This window comes from Choloepus didactylus, chromosome 9, assembly GCF_015220235.1.
Source record: "Choloepus didactylus isolate mChoDid1 chromosome 9, mChoDid1.pri, whole genome shotgun sequence".
Lineage (NCBI taxonomy): Eukaryota > Metazoa > Chordata > Mammalia > Pilosa > Megalonychidae > Choloepus > Choloepus didactylus.
The window spans coordinates 26,421,312-26,448,393 of NC_051315.1; the positions used below are offsets into that span (position 1 = coordinate 26,421,312).

General features: G+C 38.4%; 1 long non-coding RNA gene across 3 annotated transcripts in view; it reads right to left on the reverse strand.

Annotated features, from left to right (window-relative positions):
* The window catches only part of LOC119543888, a 498,690-nt gene that overhangs the window by 291,448 nt on the left and 180,160 nt on the right, over positions 1 to 27,082 (reverse strand). For all 3 annotated transcript variants that reach the window (XR_005218693.1, XR_005218695.1, XR_005218694.1), the window contains 2 exons: positions 21,635 to 21,767; positions 21,009 to 21,166 (listed from right to left, as the gene is read on the reverse strand). This is a non-coding gene — a long non-coding RNA (uncharacterized LOC119543888). The remainder of the gene's footprint in view (positions 1 to 21,008; positions 21,167 to 21,634; positions 21,768 to 27,082) is intronic.

The following is a 27,082-nucleotide window of genomic DNA, read 5'->3' on the forward strand; positions in this document are numbered from 1 at the left end:
TCTTCATATGCAGATTTCATTCAGCCATGATATCACCATTTCCTTAACTTCTCTTTCTTTGCTAGCCTTCCCAATCTTTAATTTTTTGGCTGAAACAATTATTCCCCAGATATGTTTAGATTATCTCCAGGCTACTTCCATATACTTAACTTCACCGGAAGATGGCCAATGGTGTCCGGAAAACCTCTGTTAGCTGGGAAAGCACGTGGCTGGCATCTGCTCCAAAGTTCTGGTTTCAAAATGGCTCTCTCCCAGGACGTTCCTCTCTAGCAAGCTTGCTCCTCTTCAAAACGTCACTCACAGCTGGACTTAGCCCTGTTTTATTTTGAAATACAACTACCCTCTTGTGCATCTTAAAAAATTTTGTGGGCCCAAATACTGAAACGGCTTCACAGAACCCTCAATATTCCCCACTTTTTCCAATAAATTTTGTAATTCCTACTTGAGAAGGCATGTCAGCATAGGAACTTTCAGCATGCACAGCTGACTAAGTGAGGCTGAGGAGAAAAGATATCATCAGAAGATTAAGGAGCCAAGAAATCCATAAAGCTAGTTAATGAGGTTTGAAACATGCTGGTAAATATCACCTCTAAAGTCTTATGTGACATTTCTTATCCAATGCAGGGGGGCAACCAAGCCTATGGATTCAGGCAAAAAAAAATCCCCATCTCACAAATCAAGAAAGCAAGACCGGCTAATATAAAAGAACCAGGGGAAGTTCAGTTCTCTGAAGAAAGAACACAAAGCTGCCAGCAGTTTTTTGGCAAGCCTTTTTTCATATGCAGGGAAGACCTCCCCACACACAGGGATGCAAAGGGTAATGTGTGGTTAATTGTGCAGCCTCCAAATGCTTCTGAACAGTTTTCAACAGTAAATATCCAGAATTCTTGATTTGTCCCACCAACCTGCTCCTTACCTCAATCTTCCCAAACTCACTTAATCGCAACTCCTCCTTCCAGTGTCCAGTCCAGAAAAATTCAGTCATCCTTGACTATGTTTTTCTCGTACCCCACAATCATAATCAGGTTCAGAGTCTCTTGCACGCCCCCCACTGCTGCCACCCTACCCAAGCACCACCCTTTCCCACCTGGATTATCCCAATAGCCGCCTACCTGGTCTTGCTGCCAGAAGCCTCAGCTCTCTTGGGTGACTCCTCAGCACAGCACACAAGGCAAAGGCTGGATGGAGGGTTTTTCTCCTCTAGCCCACGCCCAGCTTTCAGGTTCTCAGAGATCGTGTCTCTCCACGCTCCTGATCCTCCCCCAGTGTGGACAGCTGTTGCTTGTTATCAGGCAGCAGAGAGCAGGGAGGTTCTCAGTTGTCCTGGTCCAGCCTCAGTCTTAGGTGGGGTCCCATGTCTCTGGGTCTTGGGGGTGGGGCTTAGTGATACGGCCTCTTGTTTGGGGCAAACTCTGCCCTGGGTCTTAGGCAAGTCTTTGACAGGAGAACAATGCCTCCCTCCTCCACCAGCAGAACTCAAGAGTCCTTGGCCCAGCTTAGTTTCTTGAAACTCCCCTAGGAGGAGAGGGTTTTCTCTGACCCAACCTCCAGCAGCAAGGGGTCTTCACCAGTGCAGCAAGGAGAACAATGCCAGCTTCATGGCCTCAGGCTTTTGTTCCTTAGGAAACAAAGTTCTCTGCAAGGCTTTGACCTCCTGTAGCAGCTGCTGCTGGGCTCCTCCAGGCCTGCACCCCTCCAGGACATTTTCCCAGGTCTCCTGTCTTTCTTCCAATCTCTTTCTTGAGATCCCCATGGAGGTTCTTGGAGAAGAGTAAGTGGGTGTGAATGCCCCTGGGCCGGAGCTCTCACACTAGTCCACAGTCACTATTAGCAAGTCCTTAAAACATTTAGCTGAACATATCTTACCCATTCCTCAGCTACCTCAATGCCTCCCGCGCGATCTGCAACAGGTGAGCAAGGGCTTACATTTCAGCTTTTTGTATGCAGCTGTCTGCTCTCAGATTTCACGTTAATTGGCCGCCCCCTTGAACTTGCCATTGTGATGGCTTCAACACAAGTTATGATTTTGTAGTTTATTTGATCTATTCTTGTTGTTAGGCTTGGCATTATACTCTTTCCAATCCTCTACATCAAGGCTGAAGCAGAAAGCCTTCATAACTAGATTTTTGCAGTTGTTCTTTACAACACCTGTTTCATTATGTCATTCTCCTACTCCAAAAGAGTCAATGGTTCTCTATTTCCTTACTTATCAATTCCTATTTTATAACCTAACATTCAGAGAATCATACTTAGTGCTAGGAAGGATCTTAAGAGCTTTTTACAGTTAATCCCAACCACCTTTCCTACCTTTTCTCTTTTTGCCCTTCAAATCAAAACCCTTTATTGTCTAGACAAAATTCCTCAGTGTTTCAGCCTACAACATTCTTCGGACATCTGATGATTAGGTATCATACTGGGTACTATGGATTCAGAAATGAATCAAACCCTCCCTCAGGAAGGAAAGTATGGCTGAAATGCACATTTTGCTTATTTCCATTTTCACCTTTGCTCCCTCTGTGCAGTTCTGCAACTGCCTACCAGGACAGACTATTCACTTATCCATAACCTGTCCCTCATATAAACCTTAGTCCAAGCATCACTCTACAAGGTCTTTTTCCACCACTCCAGACATCCATTTTTCCCCTTCCTTGTGTGTTAAGGTACTCCATTTTTATCTCCCTTATATCCCTAGTTAAATTATAAGTTCTGTGAAAGACCAGACCAAATCTTAGCAAAACTTTGTATCCCACCATACTAGCATATGGCATTTTAGGTGCCCAATATATATTTATTAAATGAGGTTATATCCCGTAATCATTATAAGCATAGGCTGCAGGGTCAGAGACCTGAGTTCAAATTCTGACTTTTGTCATTGTGTGATTTGAGGCAAGCTTTTTAACCGCAGCCTTACTTTCCTTATCTGAACAACAAAGAACATAGGGTCATTGTAAGGATAAATAAGATGCTGTATATAACATGCCTGGGATGTAGTCAGGGTACAATAGTAGGAGATACTAGCATACTATTCCTGAATTGTAGTATTGTAGCGCTGTAAATCAGTCCTATGCAGCCGTAAATGAGAAAAGGCTGGTTTTACCCACGTGCAAAAGGCAGTTTGCCAGAGACAGTCTGAACTTAAATCAGGATGGTTTCTTTAGTAGTTGGTGTAAAAAAGTATTGCTGATCCTTCATCACTCATTACTGACACAAACATACATGCAAGTGGCAACAGTAACAGCAAGGAAGGACACAAAATTTCAACCTATGTACCCAAGAGAGAAGACCACTGTAAAACTGAGGTTAAAATGTGTAAACAATGTGCTTCCTCAAAATTTCACGTTCAGAACAAGTGAAAAGTAAGCATATTGATCAGAAGCCTAAAGCAGAAGCCTAAATCATTGGTGCCAACCCTAGGTTGATGGAATCTATGTTTCTCTTCAGGAAATTTCCAAACTAGAAGCGAATAAAAATATAAAGCAAAGGCATAATGAAATAACTGGAGTATACACCAGGAGAGCTGCCATTCCTTCTATAAAATCAGAGAACTAAAGAGAAAAGACTGGAGAGAAATCCAGCAGTTGGGATCATCAGACACACAAAACAGGCCAAAGAGACAATGATTTCAGATAAGGTCAAGCAATTAGCACAGGTCATTCTTGTTCTAAGCTTGGTAGCATTGCTGCCCACTGCAAAAATGACCTCTGGGAAGAAAACCATAGTGAGTAGTGTTCAAGTAGAAATTGAAAACCAATGAAAAGGTATTTATCTGGGTAAGTCTGAGCCTTCATTTAAAATTTCCTTTCTAAATATATGAATATAGATAATTAGCGGTCAATATGTACTTAGTTTTTTGATAGTCATAATTACATAATTTTAATAAAGATACTGTAATTTCCTTTCTCATGAATATTGAAATCACTTAACTCTCTATTCATCTCTTAGACTTCTGATAACCTAATAAGGGCCATTCAGCAGAATTATCACCAAAATTGCAGGTAGGCTTTTTGCTTAGTATGCCCTAACAAACTTCTTGGAAATATCCCTAGCATATTAAAATTAAGTTTTCTTTATTCTATCATTCATTCTACAAAAAAGCCCTAAGCACATAGTTTTCTGAACTGTGTGCTTCACCAGTTTCTTCTGCCTGCCCTAATGGCAGTAAACTCATTTTAGCTTGACATAAAACAGTAGTCTAATTTTATATATATATATAAAATTTATGATAAATATATATATCACAAGAAGGAGTGGCTAGCTACAAGAAAATCAGATCAGCTATGTTAATAGCAACAAGCAGATCTGACATTGAATCCATCTCCTGCCTGCACAAGACCACATAAGGGATAAGATAACAGATTCTGATGCTGGATAAAAGTTCAGTTAAATCTATTCATGTGGCATGAGTGTGTGTGGGGAGGGGGGGCGGGGTATATATTTTCTGCAATATGTAGACACATAGGCCAGTCCATAATGATCAGCATCACAAACCTGAGAAAGTATAAGGGACAAGCTTCTTTCTGGTAGGGTAAGTTTGGGTAGTAAAAGTTCGGAGTGAATTGGGAATCTTGGGCCTCATTCTAACAGGAATGAAAATGGCTGGTGGGGGGGGGGGATACGGAGACAAAGGAATGGGAAACTTAGTGGACACAAGAAAAAGAATTATAGGACTGCATAGTGTCAGGTTTCATGCAAAATCTCTGTAAATCACAAAGCTCTGTGAAATCTCTTGGAGTCACCAATAGGAAGCAATGCAATCCAAGGACCAGTGCTGGCAGTGAGTTGTTGCATGTTGAGGGGATGATACCACCTGGGGAATCAGAGTTAGATTAGAAAAGAATAACAGCAGATGCCTCAGGTCAGGGTGAGGTACTCGTGGAACCATCCATGGGGTATTCAGAAATTGGTAGAAAGTTTCTAAGGAAACTGGAGGTCTTGGTCTGATGTTTAACATTACCTATGACTAGGCAAGTGGCAGTAGGGAAACTTCTCTGAAAGCCTTAGGAGACTTCCTTTTCAGGTCAACGTTTATATTTACACAAGGGAGCAATAATCCAAGTATAAGAAAGGCCACCTGTCTCAATAACAGGTACCTCTTGATTTCTGGATCTACCATTTTTTGAAAGTCAGAATCTGGGGAGAGCCAGAATTAAGGGCCCAACTATATGAAGGACATTATTTGGACAAATAGCAAGATTTAGATAAGATTGTAGATTAAATAATAATATCGTGTCAGTGTTAATTTTCCACTTTTGATCATTGCACTGTGGTTATGTAAGGCAATGGCTTTATTCTTAAGAAAAGCCATTTTATTTAGGGATAAAGAGGTGTTGTAACTGCTACTTAGTTTCAAATGGCTTGGAAAAAAAATATATATATATGTATATGTGTGTATAGAGAGAGAGTTGGGGGGCAGGCAGGGAGGGAGGGCAAGAAAGGGGAGGATTCAGAATGATAAAGCAAAATGTGGCAAAATATTAATGATCAAGGAATTTGTATAAAGGTTATATAGGAGTTCTCTGTGTTTTTCTTGCAAATGTTCTCTAAGTTTAAAGTTATTTCAAACAGAAAAGTTATTATAAAATGTCTTTGCCAACAACAACAGAAAGGCAAGACAAAATAGGGCTATTCTTAAATGTAGTTAAAGCCTCTTATATACTGGGACCTGAGCCATGCTGCACCCCCACCCAGGGCCTTTAATTTTTTTTTTTTTTTGTGATTGTTCACATACCATACAATTATCCAAAGACCCAAAGTATATGATCAATTGCCCCCAGAACCATCATACAGCTGTGCATCCATCACCACAATTAATTTTTATTCAATTTTTAGAACATTTTCATTATTCCAGAAAAGAAATAAAGACAAAGAAGAAATAAAAAAGAAAAGAAAAGAAAAGGAAACTCAAATCCTCCCATATCCCTAACCAACCCCCCTCCATTGTTGACTTGTAGTATTGGTATCGTACATTTGTTACTGTTTATGAAAGAATGTTGAAATACTATATATATATATATACACTACTAACTGTAGTATATAGTTTGCAATACATATATATATTTTTCCCTATATACCCATCTATTAATAACTTCTAGTTGTAGTGTCATACATTTGTTCTGGTTCATGAAAGAGATTTCTAATATTTGTTCAGTTAATCTCGGACATTGCCCACCACAAGGTTTACTGTTTTATACATTCCCAACTTTTAACCTCCAACTTTCCTTCTGATGATAAAAATGACTCTGAGCTTCTGCTTTCCACCACATTCATGCACCATTCAGCACTCTTAGTTATTCTCACAACATGCTACTGTCACCTCTGTTCATTTCCAAACATTTGAGTTCATCCTAGTTGAACATTCCGTTTATACAAAGCAACCGCTCCCCATTCTTTAGCCTCGTTCTATAACTTGGTAACTTACATTTCATGTCTATGAGTTTACCTATTATAATTAGTTCCTATCAGTGAGACCCTGCAATATTTGTCCTTACGTGTCTGGCTTATTTCACTCAGTATATTGCCCTTAAGGTTTCATCATCAACCTGTTTTTTTTTTTAAGATGGTTTTGTTCACACACCATACATTCCATCCTAAGTAAACGATCGATGGTTCCCTGTATAGTCACGTATTTCTGTGTTCACCACCCTCACCACTATCTATATAAGAACATCTACATTTCTTCCACAAAGCAGGAGGAAGAGTCAAAGAAGGTAGAGAGGCAAAAGAAAAAAGAAAGAGAGAAAACAAACAAACAAACAAACAAAAACATGACAGCTAGAAAGCAGCAAAAGTAAAGATACCCTTAGATCAAAGTAGAATAAAGAGTCAGACAATACCACCAATGCCAAGAGTCTCACACCCTTCCAATATGCCCCCCTCTTATCTTCATTTACCTTGGTATATTGCCTTTGTTTCATTAAAGGAAGCATAAAACAATGATTCTGTTAATTATAGTCTCTAGTCTACATTGATTGCATTTTTCCCCCAATGCCTACCTGTTTTTGACACCTTGCAAGGTTGACATTCGTTTGTTCTCCCTTGTGAAAAAACACATTTGTACATTTTGTCACAACTGTTAAACACTCTAGGTTTCACTGAGTTATACAGTCCCAGTCTTTATCTTTCGTCTTTTCTTCTGGTGTCCCACATGCTCCTAACCTTCCTCTTTCAACAATATTCATAGTTATCTTTGTTCAGTGTACTTACATTGCTGTGCTACCATCATCCAAAATTGTGTTCCAAACCTCTCACTCCTGTCTTTTTCTGTCAGTCTGTAGTGCTCCCTTTAGTATTTCCTGTAGGGCAGGTATCTTATTCACAAACTCTCTCATTGTCTGTCAGAGAATATTTTGAACTCTCCCTCATATTTGAAGGACAGTTTTGCTGGATATAGGATTCTTGGTTGGAGGTTTTTCTCTTTCTGTATCTTAAATATATCACACCACTTCCTTCTTGCCTCCATGGTTTCTGCTGAGAAATCCACACATAGTCTTATTGAGCTTCCTTTGTATATGATGGATTGCTTTTCTTTTGCTGCTTTCAGGATTCTCTCTTTGTCGTTAACATTTGATAATCTGATTATTAACTGTCTTGGCACAGGCCTATTCAGATCTACTCTGTTTGGAGTATGCTGTGCTTCTTGGATCTGTAATTTTATGTCTTTCATAAGAGATGGGAAATTTTCATTGATTATTTCCTCTATTATTGCTTCTGTCCCTTTTCCCTTCTCTTCTCCTTCTGGGACACCAATAATACGCACATTCTTGTATTTTGTTTTGTCCTGAAGTTCCCGGAGACATTGCTCATATTTTTCCATTCTTTTCTCTCTCTGTTCTTTTGTGTGTAGGCTTTCAGGTGCCTTGTTCTCCAGTTCCTGAGTGTTTTCTTCTGCCTCTTGAGATCCGCTGTTGTATGTTTCCATTGTGTCTTTCATCTCTTGTGTTGTGCCTTTCATTTCCATAGATTCTGCCAGTTGTTTTTTCGAACTTTCAATTTCTGCCTTATGTATACCCAGTGCTTTCTTTATAGCCTTTATCTCTTTTGCCATATCTTCTCTAAACTTTTTTAATTGAATTAGCATTAGTTGTTTAAATTCCTGTATCTCAGTTGAAGCGTAATTTTGTTCCTTTGACTGGGCCATAACTTCATTTATTTTAGTGTAGGTTGTAGTTTTCTATTGTCTAGGCATCTGACCTCCTTGGCCACCCCAATCAGGTTTTCCCAGGTGAGAGCAGGCTCAGGTTCCAGAAGGAGGAAATTTTCAGTATCCGGTTTCCCTGATGGTGTGTCTTAGAGGATTGACAAACCCTGTGCTTTTCTGCCCAGCAGGTGGCGCCTGTCAGCCTGTCACTCCAGACTGGTGTAAGAGTTGTGGCCAGGGGCTGTTTTCCCCCAGGCTCTGGGGTCTGGTTCTGAATTGAAGGTGGGTAGTAGAGCTGGCCCCACCTCTTTTCTCTTGGGAAGCTATGCCCCCTAGAGAGCGGTCATTTGCATATAAATAGATTCTTTGTTTCTCTGACTCTGCTATCTCCATCCTTGTCTGAGTCAGAGTGCTGTGAGTTTAAAATGGCTGAGGCTTTCTCTACTGCAGAGCACTACGAGCTGAAAACAGTTGAGGTTTTCTCTGCTTAGCCTGACCAGGTTGACAGAGAGAGAAAGAGACAGAAAGCCCTCAGATTCACCCATTGGCCAGAGATAGCACCTGAACTTTTGAACTCCCTGTCCCAAGACAGATACATCCCCTGACTCTCCAAGGTCAGTCATCTCCAAAAGCCTCTGTCTGCTTGTTGGGGATTCACAGTCTGTACTGAGCAGTTAATATTAAAGCCCCAGTTGGAGCTGAGCTGAGGTATATTTGCTTGTTTAGAGAGTGCTGCTATCTAGCACTGCCAGGCTTCCATGAGGGAGGGGCTCTCAGCTCTTGGCTCGGGTCCGCAGTTTTTACTTACAGATTTTATGCTGAGCTCTTGAGCATTCCTTCCAATTCAGGTTGGTGTATGATGAGTGGACAGTCATGTTTGTCTCCTCGCAGTTATTCCAGGTTATTTATTTGTTGTTCCTGTTGTTTATTAATTGTTTCAGGGGGCCTAACTAGCTTCCACTCCTCTCTATGCTGCCATCTTAGCTCCTCCCCCAGGGCCTTTAGTTTTATAGCAATTATACCTAGGAGTTAAAACGCTTTCCAGAAACCCCTGTGAAGAAATTAAAATGTCTTCATCAGAGGGGGTAGCACCTTAATCCTTCATCTCTGCCCATTATCCCAGTGGAAGAAAGTAATACTCTAAGGAATACTTTCTCTCTGCTTTTGTCATGCTTTCCCAATCAATAGCCTCTCCCTATATTTCATGAACACAGATTTGGGTTTTTAGTCATGTAAAATTACATCAAATTCCTTATGGGAGACCAGTAACATTTAAGTCAAAATAATTTCTTTTGATCAATATGCCATATTTCTAGAATAAAGTTCCAAAATCTTATCGGTGCTTCTTACAATCACCAGACAATAATACTTAAGGCCTGGTCTGTTATCCACAATTTTTTTTTATGCTAAGTCTAGTAAGTATTTGGTATTGCACTCCCACTTAAGTGACAATCATTATGCTGATTTGGGGGAATCATCTGCTACATGTTTTACATTTTAATGCATTACATTTTGCAGCTTTTATCCAATGGTCTAAACTCAAATTTCCAATGGTAGATCAAATAGTATTACACATATTCTAAAGGTGTTTTTAGATGGATTTTTTTCATTTCTCTTCCAGCATTTCAGCTTAAGCCCATCTACCCGACTGACAAATTCTACCCACTCCTGAAGGGAAGTATGGTATCTCATTGGTGGAATTAAAAATCGATTCAATTTAATTAGCATGCTCAATTCAGGCCCTTTCTCCTCTCCCTGTTTGGATTAACTAGGTTGGTTCATTCTGCTCTGTTCCAGTTCCAAGGGTCAACTACACATGGGTCAGGGCCACGATCCACTTTCTAGAAGCAGTTCCAAAGTCCATCTCACTCCGTGTTTGGGGACTGAGAGGTAGGAAGCAGTAATGCTCATTGCGTGTGTCAGCTCTGCAGACCTGATTTTTCCCTTGGGAGAGCCTAGACTTGTGAAAAAGGCCTCCATTACTTATTGGATGTTATACGTATCCAATAATAGTTTTCCACTCTGTATTTCTGACTCTGTTTGTCTAATTATTTAAATTTTTCAAAACTCGATAGAGGAAGAGAAGAATGCTCTTTCTGGTCCCCTGAAATCCCACCAGTCTTATTGCCTGTTTTTTCAGCTTCCAGTTTGTGGACTTTCTTTTTGTAAATTCACAAAAGGCAACTTAGATTTTTACCAGGGTTGGATAATTAACTAATTCTCTATTTACATTTCAAGACAAAGTAGTTATTCATTTGCTTCATTGTTTAATGGGCTGTGTATTTATTACAAGCCACCAGTAACCCACTAGGAAATGTTCTTTTCACTTCATAAGAGTAGGTGTGAACGACACAAATCACGTGACAAGCTCAGTGAACACCTTCATAGAGAAACATTTCTGATGATGGCAATAAGCAGAGAAACTGGATCACACAGAAGGGAGCCTGGCTCTGTGGGCTGCACAGGAAGTGGGGCAACCAGGGACTAGTAGAGACAATCACTGAAGTGGGCAGACCAGCCACCTCAAAAGGGCAGGTAGCTATTAGAAAAGTAAATTCTTTCTTCTTTTGGAGTTCCCATTATGGTAAAGTGAGACTAAGGCTGGAAGTGATGGTAATCCAGAGGAAACAAACACAAACAAACAAAAAGAAAAAAGAAAAAAAAAAATCAAAGAAATCAAGATAGTGAGATTAATGGTAACACAGTTTGACCCTCAAATCAAGCTGTAACCCTTAGTCTTTAGTTAGAAAAGCCAGTAAATACACTATTTTGCTTAAAAATATTTTGGTTGGACTTTATCCTTTTGTGCTTGAATGAATATCCTGTATCAACTAATATTCTTACACTTTTCAGTTTTCTTTCCTTTTTACACAAATCTAATGCTATGGTGGTATATCGATTAGTTCCAAGCAGGAAGATAAAAATCACTGTAAGTATTTAAAATAGAGGAAACTTAGAAAAGGGAATTGGTTCGCCAGGTGTTGAGAGCTGAAAAGACAAACAGGGTGGAGAGGCAACCTAGAGAGCAGTAGTGCGGGATGCCTGCAGGAACCACGGGGATGGCAGCTTACTGGATCCCACTGGCTGGGGTTATCTGGAGAAAGCTGAAACCACAGAACTATCCATTGAAGACTGGAGCCAAGGAAGTGACGCAGACACTGAGAGAGCTGGTGCTTGAGTCAGAGAGAGAGGGCGAGAAATACCCTGGCTTTCTCCCTTCCCCCTTCCTCTGATCCCTGTCAGTTCTTGTCTTTGGCTAAGCCCAGGTAGGAATCAGCTGGTACAGGACTGCAAAACACAGCCTTCAGGGATAGTTTTCCTGCTTCTCCCTGCTGCCTCCCACCCCCAATGATACTGAGTAAAGCAGGGGTCAATCAGAAAGCAAACAGGACAAGGCCCAGCACACGCAATGCTAGTAAATTAGCAAATACCTTATCTGAAATTGTCAAATGTTTATTGAAATGCTTTCTAACCAGAAAAAAAGTGGAAGAATACACAAGAAGAGCTTTCTTGCCACTACCATTATATTCCTCATTTCTCCCTTCCAAACCATAAGGATTAAAGAAAACAGGTACGTATATTTTTAAAAGTTCCCCAGCTTAATCAGATTATATTTTTGTCACCCCTATTCTCCTAATCCCTCTTTCCTGGAAACCCTGCTCTACCTCATGTCAAAAGTCAAAAATTTACCACTGGTGTGCTAACTGGGTAGTACTCTTGATGATTTTTGCCTTCTTTCCTATTTCTAAACTGGGAGAAAACTCTGAGAAACAAATAAACCTACAGAAATGGTTTTATCTGCTAGGGATGCCAAGACCCTGAACCAATATTATTTGTCGATTACAGCTTTAGTTTATAAAACTGAGAAGGCACCAAATTTAAGGAAAACACAGTGGCTTTATGTAGCACTTCAAAGCAAAACTCTGTTTAGGTGTAGATTTTGGGAAGCTATAAATTGATTTGTAAGTTTTAGAAGGGAAAAAATAAAAGACACTCTGCCTGACCTTTCCAGTACATAATTAGAGTCCTTGGCACCATCTGTAATGATTTGGCCCCAATCCTACCTATAATACTAAAAAGTAGAGGCAACAGAATCCAGGTCTGAAACTAGGGGACAATTAGTTCCATCCATTAGTGGAAATTTTATGAGTTCAGTAAATGAGGAGTGTCTGGTTGAGTGCTTAGGAGGAAAAGGGGGATTTGGTGGAGTAAAGTCATAATATACTACTTATTCAGAACGGTCTCAGGAATCTAAAGGTCATCCGCTTCCCAGTCCTAAAGAAATACAACCCTGCAGAAACCTCCCTGGCCATTTACAACCTGCTTCAGGGCCTGCAGCCCTGACCCATCTGCCAATTCAGACAGATAGACTCTCCTGAGGCCTTTTCTTCCTTGATATATGGTCCTCAACTGTCCTGTGCAAAATATGAGAAAAGGGTTAAAATAATATACATGGATGTGTCCCTATTCTGGGAGGTGGTATTTAGGGCAGGTAATTAAGGAGTGAACAACGGGATTCCTCTGAAGAGCGTGAGAGTCACTGCAGGGAGACATCAGAAACCTAAAGTCCAGTGAGATGAAACAAGATCAGAGATGAGAAAGAAATTCAGACATTAAGTGACTCTGACAAACCTTTTTCAACAAACGCCTTCCCTAGCAAACTGAAAGTTTTCATTGGGATGCCTAAATCTGCTGTCACCTATCACCCGGGGACATCTAAATGCTCTCAGAATACACTGAGGACCACGTAGTGTGCCACTTAACACCCTTGAAGAAACTTATGTCCTTATATTGGTTCTGTCTATTAAACATGTTTGCCTTTGGCATGGTCTTCCCTTCCTCTTCACCCCTACCTTTATATCAGAATAACTCAGAACCACAAATGAACATCATTTGGAGACATTTTCCAGGTTGACGAAGTTCCTCCCCATAGGATTTTATGTCTTGAAGACCTGTCCTTGATAGAGTTTTTGGTGCTTTTTATGAGGAAGTCAGTTTGCCAATTGGTAAATCATTTGTTACCCAATCACTTCTCTTAATTTACTTTATTCTTAGTTTTGAAATTAAAATTAGCTTATTTTTATTTATTAATAGATAATTGATAATCCCACCTTGTTCTACAATTGATTTAATTTACTTTATAAGAATGTGTCATTTTATTAAGATTTTGTAAATTAAACAGATATGAGAAAGAAAGCAAAATAAAGGGAAACAGTAATGGTGCCAGAAGCAAAGCTAATGCTTACGCACACACGCACACACATATGCATAAATGTATGTATACAAACATACATAGAGATCAAAACAACTGCGGTAGGTGGATCGGAAGTTTATCTCTAAGCTTTCCGGCAGACAACAGAAAAATGCAAACATGATCTGTTGATCCATGAGACAATTTATAGGGTCTGTTAGACAAAAACATCATATTTTCTAAAGAAGTAAACTGATCCTGACATGAAACCTGGTACAGAACTCCCTCATGCATTGTCATTTTAAAAAAGCTTATCAATAACAACCCTATAGAAAACACAATTATAATATTTTAGGGTTATTTCTTATAATACTTTTTAATTAAACCAATATCATCATGATAAAGCCCAATTCTACCTGAGAGGTAGGGCACATTCATAGTTAGAGAGGTCAGCTCTCTGCTGGCATAAATTAATGAAAGAATAGATTTTAGAGTATGTGGATGTAAGAATGGACTGCTTAAAGTATAGTAAATCTTTAAGGTTCATTCTCTCAGCTAAGCTTTGACAGCTGCAGAAGGCAATGAATTTGCCCTGTGCTCCTTGGACTACTGCTTTTTTGCGTAGTTAAAACCAACCCCTATGCTTTGACAGTATAGGGTTCTATAAGACAGCACTCTCCCTTAAACATCTCACCTTACAAGGACATGTACATGATTGGAAGATATCCTGTCTCTGCTCAGAGATAAATTAAGGACAGGTTCAGAGTTTTCCTTATACATTTTTTGGGGGGATCAGTTTCAATATTCAGACTAAAAGATTGCCTAGGTAGCATACTTCTACCACATTTAATTTTGTTCCAGTAAATTTGACCTGGAAAAATTTCTACATGGTTATAGATTTATTCATCCATCCATCCATCCATCCATCCATCCATCCATCTATCCATCCATTCATTCATTTGATAATTGTCTATTGTGCCCCTGGTATGTACTAGGCCCTCTTCTAGGTGCTGATGAAAAAGCAGTTTTATAATAGGCCATACCCTGCCCTCAAGGATCTCACCTTCTAGTGGATACCTGAATAGGACACAAACAAATTTCAATAAAACATTCTTTGATTATCTATCTTTGAGAAAGCCTACTTCCAAGTGTACCCACCAAAATAAACTGCCTGAAAAACTAAAACTTCATCCCATTGCCTATTGCATACCTTTACTTAATTCAACATTTTTTGGGGTAATTTGGGAGGCCAATATTTTTCTTATTGTTAAGAAACAATGGACTTTCTTGGTCAATTTTTAAAGGGACTCCAAGTAGGAATGCTTATTACAAATATATAAAATCACGTTTGCCGCATTCCATGAATGGTGTCATCATGTGTTCTTGCTATTTTATGATTTTATTGACTAGCGAAAACTTTAAGGAATTTTTATTAGTTTTTCAGGATCCCATTCTCAAAAATTTTTTTCTGGTAACAAGTACTGATCAAATGTGAGATTTTGTAAATGATATTTTATATTCTATTCTCTGTGATTATTCTTTATTTACTTATTTCTAATTTTTGATATTCTATATGTCCAGCCTATACTTTGTTTATAAATCAACTACATACTAACTTCTGTTTAGTGAGAATTGCCATTATTCAAAGATATTATCAAAAAAGTGGGAAAACAGATCACAATTTTATTGAACTCAGTTTCTTTAAAGATCTCTAATTCATAAAATAATACTATATTATAAAGTACAATGTTATACTGAGGTTATTTGTACACACATTTATGGATTAAATCACACTGTTACTTCAAAGTATATATATATAAAAAATACTCTGTTCAGGACTCTATCATAAATTATATGAGTTAAATATCTTGGAAATTATATATTTCATATAAAATATTTCATGTGATTAGTAATTATTATTGAAAACATGCCATTTTAATGAAATGTTCTTTAGGAGAAAGATATTTTTTTAACATCATGAGAATTGGACAACCTAGAAAGACTTACCCATGTGGTGCGAAACAATCCCGACATCCAAAATGCTGTAAATTTGATCATATTTTTATTTCCTAAACTATTTCTCACAGTAAATGTTTAGGTGCATTTATAAAAATAATTGTAAATAATTTAAAATATGGCAAAAATTACATGATAACTGCATAGATATAAAAACACTCAAGGGGGTTTTATTTTAGGAAAACTAGTAATTTGGTGAATTTTTAAGTAGGAGAACTGGCTGTAAACTATTTTAACGTAGAATTTTTCCAAAGAGAAAAAATACGGAATAGACAAAAAAGTAAGCAGATATTCACTATATAAAATAATAAAATTCAACACATATTAACTTATTTAAACAACAATGAAAAAGTTCTTCAGCAAATGTGATTAGAAGGAAAATACATACTAACTTCTGTTTAGTGAGAGTTGCCATTATTCAAAGCCATTATCAAAAAAGTGGGAAAATAGATCACAATTTTTTGAACATTTACTCTCTGATCTAGTCATTTTATGTGTACTCATTTAGTCTTCACAACAGCCCTCCAGGACCAGCACTATTATATTATTATCATGCCCATTTTATAGTCTAGGAAACAGGAAATAAATAAATAAATAAATAAATAAATAAATAAATCTTCCACAAGGTCACACATCCAGTAGGTTGTGAAATCGGGGGCTTGAACTCAGGTATTTTGTATCCAAAATCATTATAATGTCCTTACTATTACAACAAATGTTAAAAATAATGCTTAAAATGAAAAGGTAAAGTTATATTCTCTAAATTAACTGGAAGACAAATATGTTTATTATAACATTTGCAAATATCGAAATGAAAGAAGAAAGGATGGGAAGAATAAAGGAAGGACTGCAAGAAAATATTTGAAATGGAGGAAAAATTATATCAGCTTGTCTATCTAGGAAAATCTTTGGTGTACAGGTAACCTCTGTAACTGAGAGTAAGCATTTTTATAATTTCTGGTTATACCAAGATGAGTATATGTGTGTGGGGGGGGGTGGGTTTCTTTATGGACACTTAGACATACACACACACACACAAGGATATATCCTATAGATGTATTACAGGTACATATATATTATATTTGTAATGCATTATGTATATATGTATATTATACATATAATATATTGCATTATATGTGTATTTTTATGTATATATCAACACTTTTATGTAATTGTGGCTCAGAAAATGAATGACTGAATGAATACATACAATACATATATGCTTTTTGGAAGCTAGAGTGCACTGCTCAAAATAGTTCTCTTCAATAAGGAGGCTTGAGTTTGGGGGATGAAGGCTTTTAACTTCCACTTTAAACTTCTTGGTATTGTTTGCATATTCTACCAGCATACATACATTGCTCCTTATTTTTCCATGTCAACTGTAATTATCTAGAAAATAGGATTATGGGACATTTTTGCTTTCTATTTTTATATTAAAATATTAATCAATATTAAACATTGTTTATTGGTTACTTTTTCAATAGTGTTAGGAGTATAAAGGAGAACATAGACCTTGAAATAAACATAAATCGACACAGAGCAATACAAAAGATGTGACCTAAAGAACAGGAGTTTTTTGTTGTTGTGGTAGTGGTGGTGGTGGTTGATTTGGTCATGAAGCTCATTCTATGAATTTCCAGTTCCCCAAATTAAACAGATGAAAAACCAGGGGAGGCACCACCACAGTGAGATGAGTAGTATCATCACCTTTATTCTGCACATTTAAACCTGAGTGTCATCTTGCATTAAACCTCTGTCATTTCTCCTGTAGACCTCTGTCTCAACAACCAGGTAGCCATAATTTAACTAAGTACTAAAACTAAAACCCCCTTAAAAATTATCTTCCTGCCTACTCTTCTTTTTGCCTTTCAGTAATTACTGTACCTGTGGGCAGGTGGTATAAAGGCTATGAAATATTTTAATAGATTTTTTTTGGTTTCCTGATTAACTGATACAAAACTGAAGTGTTACCCTTCTTAAATGTAATCAAGTAAAGATTATAGTTTTGATTACCCATTGAATAAGTCCAGAAACATAATCAGATACTTGCCTATTTTGTCAACCTCTGATTTAGAGTCTTTATTGCAACTGAATAGCCTCAATCTACTAACAAATAAGAGATCTGATTTAAGTAGACAAGGTAGAAAATGGTTTTCCTATGAAAAGTTTCCTTCTCTCTTATACAGAGAGGTGGGCTAAACTCTTCCTTATGATCTATTAAAGACTATAGAGATGTGATATGGATGTTAAGATGACTTTCAGTATTCTAAGTTAGAATGTATCACCCTTTTTTCCTCAAATCGATCAGAACTATTTCTTGGACTCTTGCCCTTAAAGCACCAGAGTAGGAAGAATCATGTCTGCCTGACCAGAAATGTTTATCTCATTAGAAAAATAAGATATAAGTACATAAGAACTAGAAAAGTAAACTTTCTGTTACAGTATACAATTATACCATACAGATAACAAATCCTTTCATTTTTTTTCAAGCCTTTAAAAAAAAAGTTCCTTTTAACTGACCTCCATATTGGATTTCTTTAGGGCTCAAGTTTCTACCCTCTTTTTTCCAGCTCCATCAGTGACTTTTTCCTTTCTCATGGTTACAAAACTATACAAATTCTGATGCTTCCCAAATCTATATGTCCAGTATAGACATCAGATATATTAGCCTACTGCCTATTCTATATATCTACTCGGATATCTCAAATGTTCCTAAGATTTAACATCTCCAAAACTGAATTCTTGATCATCCCTCTTCCACACCAAATCTGCTCCACCTCTAGATTTTCCAACCTCAATTGCTAAAGCCAGAAATTTGAGAATTAACCTTGATTCATTAACACTTCTCCTTAACTCCTGTATCTAATCCATCACAAAGTCCTGTTAGTTCAACTTACAAAATATTACTTGAATCCGTCTCTCTCTCTCTTTTCACCCTATTGCTTACCTGGTCTCCCAGCATTCTTTTTCATCCTCCTTCCCCCCACCCCCCACCCCAACCCCAATCTATTCTCCACACAGCAGCAAAAACAATTAGAGATTTGTCATGATGTCACTTTTTTTCTTAAAATCCTTCAAAGACTTCTCATTGCATTTAAGATAAAATATGAGTGCAATTTGAATTATATCCTTCCTTTGCCACCTTTCTCTCTCAAAAAAAATCATTATTTTTTACATAAAACTTATTATAATTTACTATCTTTCATATTTGTGGGTTTTGTTTTTTATTTGGTTTTATTGGTGTCTGTTTGTTTATACACTCCCCTACTAGATTTTAAACTCCATGTTGTAAGGACCATGTCTCTTTAAACATATAATCTCATTTAATACTTAAGATAACCCTATTTTCTTTATTGTCCATATTTTACAGATGAAGAAAATAAGACGTAGAGCAGATGAATGACTTTCCTGAGGTCACAAATCTGATATGAAAAGCTAAATTTAAACCAAGACCTATTGGAAGCCAACAGCTATATAGTTATCTATTATGCTGTATCATCCCCTCCATACAAGCTCTGTTGGAAACAGAAAAATCACAGCCTTACTTGGGAAATTCCTCTTGAACGTCATTAACAAGCTAAAATCAACGTGAAAGGAAGTCTCAAAAATTCAAACAAAAGTCAAACAATTTTTTTAGTTGCACAATTGTGAGGGAGGTAGGGTAAGAAATTGGTTGCTCATTGTTTTAGGGAATGCACACAGGGTATTTTATGTATAGAAACCTCAAGCATTAAGGGCATGAGCTTTAGAGAAAGATGGGCCTTAAAGTACAAATTCCAGTTCCTTCATTTCAATTTCCTAATCTGTAAATTATTTCAAGTTTTAAGGATTAAATGAGGCAATGTGTATGAAGGACCTAGCAGTGTCTTGCACTCAAATATTATTTATTTTTATATTAATGTCTTTTTCTTCAGTGCAACTGTATAACCATCTAGCAAAAGACAGGGAAAGGCACAAGGGAGTGCTTCTTTGTTCCAAGTCTGAGGGTGTTTATGGTTAGATAGCAGTGAACAGGGAGTGACTTCAATCAAGCAAAATGTAATCCCCAAGATTGGGGGTCTAGGATGAGTCTGATTCCTTGTACTTGATGATGACTCCCTCCAGAATCTACGGAGAACTTTAGAGATGCATTCAATTTGCAGTTCTTTCAAGTTCTGACCTTACCACTCAGTTATAGTTACTGGGATTCATTCTCCATTATTCTGTATACGTGAGTCTCTCCTCTAGTATTCTGCAAGGACTGGCTCATGCCTTGCTCTTCCTTGTGGACTGTAGTTCTAGTACCTAGGTCCTTAGTCCCATACTTCATCTGATGAGAAGCCCAGTCTCAGTTGTAGTGTGATCATGTCAGCAATTACCAGTTGTCAGTGATCATGTTTACGGATACCTTGTTCTGCTGCTCATACTCTACTTCTCCTCCCCCTTCTCTATCCACATAAGAGGGGGTAGGTTCCGATGTCCACCAGTCTACCACATGGGACTGTGGTAAAAGAGATCATGTTTGATTTCTTTATTCGATAATGTAATGTAATTAGCTTCTTTGCTAATTAACCCTTATTAAAAGGTTAAAATTCTAAAGACCCAAGACATACACAATGGACACTCATACAGAAAAATACTTGGGGGCAGGGAGAATTTCTAACATCCCTCCAGAATACAGATAATATATTCAATTAGTAGTTAATTAATAGCATAGTTTTTTAAAACCACAGGGAAACTGTCATTCTTTAGAACTGTTGTTAAAATTCAACTAATTAGGACTGTAATCACTAAAAATACTTTGGGAAGTAGTTTCAAACTGCTCATTTGCAGTATTGGCCTTGGGCAAGAACCAAGGAGGGACTCAGAGTTTGGAGCCCTTCCCATATTCCTGTCAGTGGTATTTTCTCTGGAACCCTGAATGTCCCATTCCCAAATGCCCTCCTTTTCCCTTGTGATACACAATCACCTCCCAATAGGGATACTTCCAAAGACTGCTACCCCCAGAACACATCATCTCTTCATCCCCATCTGCCTCAGACATTCCTTCTTCCCTAGCCGTCACCTCTTGCTGATTTCTCCTTCCTAGCCCCTTGTCCTTTGGAATCTTCTTTCTACGGCTAGTGTCACAGGGCACAGAATGGGCCAGAGCTTAGACTCTGCTCTCCCACTGAGTTCTATCATCCCTTCCCCAATATACACATGTGCATTCATTGCATGGTTTGATGCTGCCAAGTTGGAAACTTGCCTTTTCTTTGTAATTGTTTATGAAAACATGTGTAAATGACAAATTAGACTTAGGAGGAAAAAGGGACTGAGCCCAAGACCATGACCCGTCTCCATGGATGGTCAAAGACATTAGACTAAATCCACTAACTGGCAAGATTCTGGCCTAAGGCAGATTCTAACAAAAAGCAATAGGATTCCTGAGAAGAATCTTAACATAAGGGCAGAAGAACTTTGGAAGCATGACCATGTCCATTTATCAAGGTGTAGATGCATTGAGAGCATTGGTTCCCACATACATACACTGCTGAAAATTAATTCAGTTGGTAATCACTGTTCAATTACTAGTAATTTACTAGAGAATTACTACTAGTAGAATTAATTCTGGTAATATGAGGGTACTTTTTATGGCCACAGCAGGGTGAGGGGCTCTGAATTGAAAGAGAGTTTATCACTTACGGAGCTATTTTTGTTGAGACAAATCAACTGAGATCCATGGCAGGAGGGAACATATTGCCATCGATGGTTGATTTCTGAGTCCACTGAGTGGCAATGGTGGCCCCAGAGAGAGTGGCATTAGGTGTTCACTCTCCCCCAGGGAGGAGTTTCTGCTCTCCCTGCAGGAAGCAACATATGAGCAATGGTGAGAAATGGTTCACGAACATTTACATGCTCTTTTGGGGAACTTCAGAGATAGTCAAGGAGAGAAAGTCTTGAAAAAAATTAGGAACAATTACTAGTAACATGGATAAGGAACCAAAATCCTGGTAACTTGGGAGAGTAATGTAAATGTGATTTTTTAAGTCTATAAGCTGTTACAATTTTCCTTATACCCTTAGTCTTTTCTAAGTACACTTGATTTTCAATGAAATCCTGTTTTCTCCCAATGATATAATTGCCTTGGAATGGGAAATACCACTAGTTGCTCTCCATTTTCAATAGTAACTGAATTTCTTACTGGATGCAAGTTTTCCATAAATAGATAAGACATTTCCCAGTCTGCCTTCCAAGTATTTATGGACAGGTGACCAAGTTCTGAACAATGGGATATAATCAGATTTTTTGTGCTGTACACAGGAACCTACCTTAGGTTTCTTCTTCTTTGTTCCTTCTGCCATCCTCCTGCTGTAAACATCATGCCGCTATCTTCAGTGATGAGGATGAGGGCAGCACTCCAATGCTGGGTTCTTAGGAATTCATGGAAGGGAACCACCATACCTGCTCCAGAAAATACAAGAAAGCATTTTCACTCACATGTCTGGCACCTGGGCTGGGATGGTGGGAAAACTGGAGACTGATTAGGGCTCTCTCAGTGTGGCTTTTCCACGGAAACTAGCTCAATCAAACTGGCGTTCCCTCCGTCCTGCAGATTGTTCTTCTCAGTCATCTTAAATGGATCACTTTCTTCAGCTTCCCAGCCAGTCCCCAAGATCCTGCCCTCTGAGATTTGTCTCCTTCCTCTACACTCTCTCCCATGATACTGTTCTTACCTCCCAAGACTGACTAGTGAGGAAGCTCTGCCTAGAACGACATTAAAAGCTTTTACAACCTGACTCCAAGCTTATCTTCCTCTACTCTCCCCAGAATGCTTGTAGCATTTTGGAGGAAAAATCCACTTTGAAATGTCCGAGCTTTTGCTCAGGCTTTCCTCACCAGAATAACCTGTTCCTCCTTCCAGTCAAAGTGACAAAGTGCACTGACTGTCAGCACAGTCTCTTATATAGAGTCAGAACTTAACAAATATTAGTCTCAAAACCAACAAAATTGACATCATTTTTTTTTCTGAGAGCTTGTCTGACATTCACAGAAAGAACTTATCACTGCCCCGTCTGTTATTCCAAAGCAGTTTACCTTATGCTTGTATTGGCTACACCACATATTTCATTGTATTGGAGTTGGTTGCTTGACTGCTTGTCCCTTGCCCCCTCAAATAGTCAGTCCAGGAGTCAAAAATTATGTTACTGGTTTGTTTGCCCAGCACAGTATTATTAAATAATTGAATTTGAAGGCTTGGTAGGCACTCTCCACTTTCTCAAGCCCCAACTCTCCCTATTTTCTTATTTCTGCTTTTCACAAATAAATGCCTGCTCTGCCCTTCCTGGACTGGGTCCCTTTGAGAGCAGTGACCAAATTTTGCTCATCACAGTCCCTGTCACCTCACACCACAAGGAGTTCATAATGGGCACTCAGAAAGTGCTAAAATGAAATGAAATAAAACTCTTACCTAGGGTCTAAGCTAAAGAAGAAAAAAAGGGAAGAGAAGGGAAAGGGAAAGGAAAAGAGAAGGGAAATATTTGGCGTGTCCTTGGAGTATTTGCATTTTAACAGGAGATTTCAATATTGTAAAACCTTCAGCATTCCCTCCGAAAATAAATCTTTATGGATAGAGCAACTCCTAGGGGACACAGTACTAGATACTGAAATAGTGTGGTGCTTCCCTGAGATCCTCAATTGACCCCAGAAATACCAAGGCCGAAGGTAGGGAAAAGGGGAACAGCATTTAACGCTCTCCATTTCAAGAAAAGGAATGGTGAGCGCTCCTGCCTTCCCAGCAAGAAATGGTGATTTCCAGTCAACATCACAAAACCATCACCTTCATTTTTCTCTTATTCTTTAAAATGTTCGCAGTGGTACTGAGAGGTCTCTCAAAACACAAAATTGCTATTGCTAGTACTTCTAACATTAACATAGAAGATGAACTTCCTTCTGGCATACATTTGAAAGTGGAGAATTTTACTTAATCCAAATAAACTCTATGCATGTCATTATAAAAAAGGAGAAAGAAAGAAAATGCACTACCGAGGAATATGAATAAATTTTTACAATTGCTTAGAGATTCAGAGCTTGAATTTTTTAATACTTAATATCCTAAGTTGTTTTCTTCATTTCCACAAAAATAACTCTGCAAGTTCAGAGTTTATTTTTTAAACTACTTTTTTTCCAAATCACTGGGATAAAATTACCATATCTTTCAGCTATATAAAATAGTTAGTACCTGAAAAACAACCCCTATCAATCACTGGCAGTAACTGAGGCACCTTGTATACCAAACAAAATTGCTTAAATTGAAACATCGCTGATTGGCGACAAAAGCAATTTTTGCCTTTCTAGTTTCTGGCATGTCTTCTTGTCAATAGGTGCTAAGTCCAAGGTAAAGTCAATCTTGTTACCCAATTTAAAATATTCCTGGGGCCAAGAGAGTGGGCAACAGGAAATTCCCATCCAATCATTGAAAAGTGTGATATAATTGCATATTTTTTTTCCTGCAAATACCTACTGCCTGTGGAAAACTCCTTAAGGTTATTATTGTATTTCTAACACCTTAAAGTTATTTATTCATTTCAAGTTAATAGTGTATTAACATCCAAACCCCACCTCTCCCCACTATTCCCACCTGCCACAAAAGAACAGTCAGTACTTTCTTCTGTACTTGCACACAATTTTTTTTTTTGCTAAAAAGCTTCATTTCTGTCCAGTAGTTAGGAACAAAGTTATTTTTGTTGGAAAACATGCTGAGACAGTATTCTAGAATTTTATTGTTAACAGATACCAATCTTCATTATAATAAAATATTAAATCTGTATGAAGAAATTTAATTGTCAATCTGTTATAGTATGTGTATATGTATTTAGTCACACACATTTTATACATCCCCATGTCATGAAAGGCACTTTTCTCAAGTCAGTAAATAATTTTCTTCCGGTTATTCTAATGGCAGAGCAGCCAATTTGACACCCAACCACCTTGGAGAAATACCAGGGTAGAGAAAGAAGGGGGCTAAAGAGCATATGTGCTGTCTATTTGTTTATTCATTCACTCAGCAAATATTTGTTAAGCATGTTTTCTATGCCAGGCAATTTTCTAGATGTGATGTATTGAATTACGGTCTGAGAAATACTTGATAATCCAGGAAGCTAAATTGTTACTCACGAAGGCCATTCCTCATAACTCCTCTTAGATCTGAAAAGAAATATTCTTAGACTTTGAAATAAGTCCCGCTTCTTCTCTCTTTATTACTTATTCAGTATAATAAATTTACCAGTTCTTTTCCAACAAAAAAGTGAACCAGGGACACAGACTACAATGAAGCCACGATCAAAGAATAGTTTCTTGTAAGTGGCACTTTTTCATTTGATTTTGTAATAAATTATAGTGGTGGTGTTAGAAAATGGAATAGTTTATAAATTTGAACCCTCATTAGCATGTATTAATTATTATTTATTAGAATGTTAATGATTTAGTAGTTTTTAAATTAATCATCAAATCTCTTTACACAATTGTCTAATTAATGCAGAAGGATTTCAGAAGGAGAATGTTCTAAAATCTCTCTCCCTTTCTCTTAATTAAGGAAATAGGAGTGGAAGTTGTTGCACAGCCCTTAGGTGCAGTTCAATTATTGGGCAGGGAGGGAGTTTTGTATTTGAGTGGTTTGGACACCAGGATCACTTGGGGCTTAAGGAAATGCAGTGCTGCTCAGAGTAATCGAGTTGTGAGATGAGAAATCAAGGGGCTTCCTAGATTCCTGCCTATGGTTTGGGAGAAGCTCGGCAGGTAACTCTAATGTTCCTTCCCTTCCCTGTATCCCTGAATTGAGAACCCTTCACTGGACTGAGCTTCTTGAGGACAGGGACGGTGTCTCATTCATCTCTGCATGTCAGTGTCCATAACAGAACCTGACACAGAGTAACCACAATGGTTAGCTGTCAGATGAATTAATAATTTCTTCAAAGAATTCCAGGCTTTCTCATTCATCAAAATATTTTTTGAACACCTACTATGTGTCAGGTACTGTGGCAAAAGTGTTATGAAATGAAAGGTAATTGCAGCTATCTGATTCTGCATCTACTGAATGGGAACCATATTAATACCTTCTTCTTAGGGTTCCTACACATTGGAACAATTCCATAATTTTAGTTATGTTTCTGGTGACTAAGGTGCCAGGAGTGTTCTCATCCCATTTGCCACTTTCATAGCATGTTCTCTGTATTGGTTGGGAGAATAGGGTTGGGATTTGCGTGAGGCAAGAAGATGTCTAGGACCCAAAATGTAAGGAGGCATGTGCTCTCAGGGTCATGTAAGCATCACCCCTGCACCAGCCTTAGGCTGAGAATATTGTACCCTACATTCCTCCTTGCTTTGCTCTAGAATTGCCCTTATGATGAGGAAATATACTGTAGAACTATACAGAGTATACTTCTTAAGGAGTGTACAAGGCTATACCCATTTTCCAAGGAAAAGAGGTATAATAAGACCCTTTGGATTTTGAGCATTTCAGAGGAAACTGCTTGTTCCGGTTTGCTAATGCTGCCATTATGCAAAATACCAGAAATGGATTGACTTTTATAAAGGGGGTTTATTTGGTTACAAAGTTACAGTCCTAAGGCCATAAGAGTGTCCAAACTAAGGCATCAACATTAGGGCACCTTCACTGAAGAACGCCAATGGCATCCAGAAAACCTCTGTTAGCTCAGGAGGCACGTGGCTGGTGTCTGCTTGCTCCCAGGTTGCATTTCAAAATGACTTTCTCCCAGTACATTTCTCTCTAGGTGTCTGGGGGTATTCTGTTAGGTTAGCAAAAGTCTGCTTTCAACAGCCATCTCCAAAATGTGTCCCTCAGCTGCAGCAAGCATCTGGGCCTGTGTGGCTCTTCTTCAAGTACTCCAAAAGCCAATCAAGATCCAGGCTGAATGGGCAGGGCCACACCTCCATGGAAACAACCTAACCCAAATATCCCACAAAAACTGCATTAAAAGATCATGGCTTTTTCTGGGGGACATAATATATCCAAACGGGCACACTGTTCAACCACTAGAAGTGAACCCCTGGGGAGAGATGGAAGAGAGTGGTCTAGGTCTGTAAGACTTATGACATAATGAATCATGACCTAGTGTTTCTGGGGCCTCCTATTTCATTGGGAAGGAGCTATACATGTGAACTGAAAGACTAAGCAGTAAGATCTGAAACCTTGGGAGCCTAGGATAGAGCAGCTGTGACTGAGCTTAGCACTGAGATTGGTGGGGTCACTTTCTTTGAAGACATTTGGGAGGTTCCTTGTAGGAATCTCAACCATCATTGTTAGGAGAGTGGAAGAGCATCTTCTTCTGACATCTCTGTAGGGTTAGTACTCATTAGGGACAACATGTACCAGCAAAAGCCAATGAAAACAGACTAATTATACTCTCAGAGGTTCTAGACAGTTTAGGGTTGGGTAGTTCTAACACAAACTTGACGCATGAGAAGGAAGAACCATGGAAGATTTTTCAGAGAGGTGACACCCAAACTGAAGGACAAGTAGGAGTCAGCCTGTATAAGAAGGGATGAAGTAGCACATCAGGCAGAGGGGCCAGTGGCAGTGAGGGCCTGGACTTGATAGAAAGATTGCACATTTGGATATCTGAATAGAATTGAGAAAGACCAGAGCAAGGACTAAATGTAGGAGTTACAAGGGATGAGATGGAAAAGTAAATGTCTTTATGTGGCAAGATGGGAAAGTGGGGTGAGTTGGTGGGGTGGAGAAAAATATTGGATCCTAA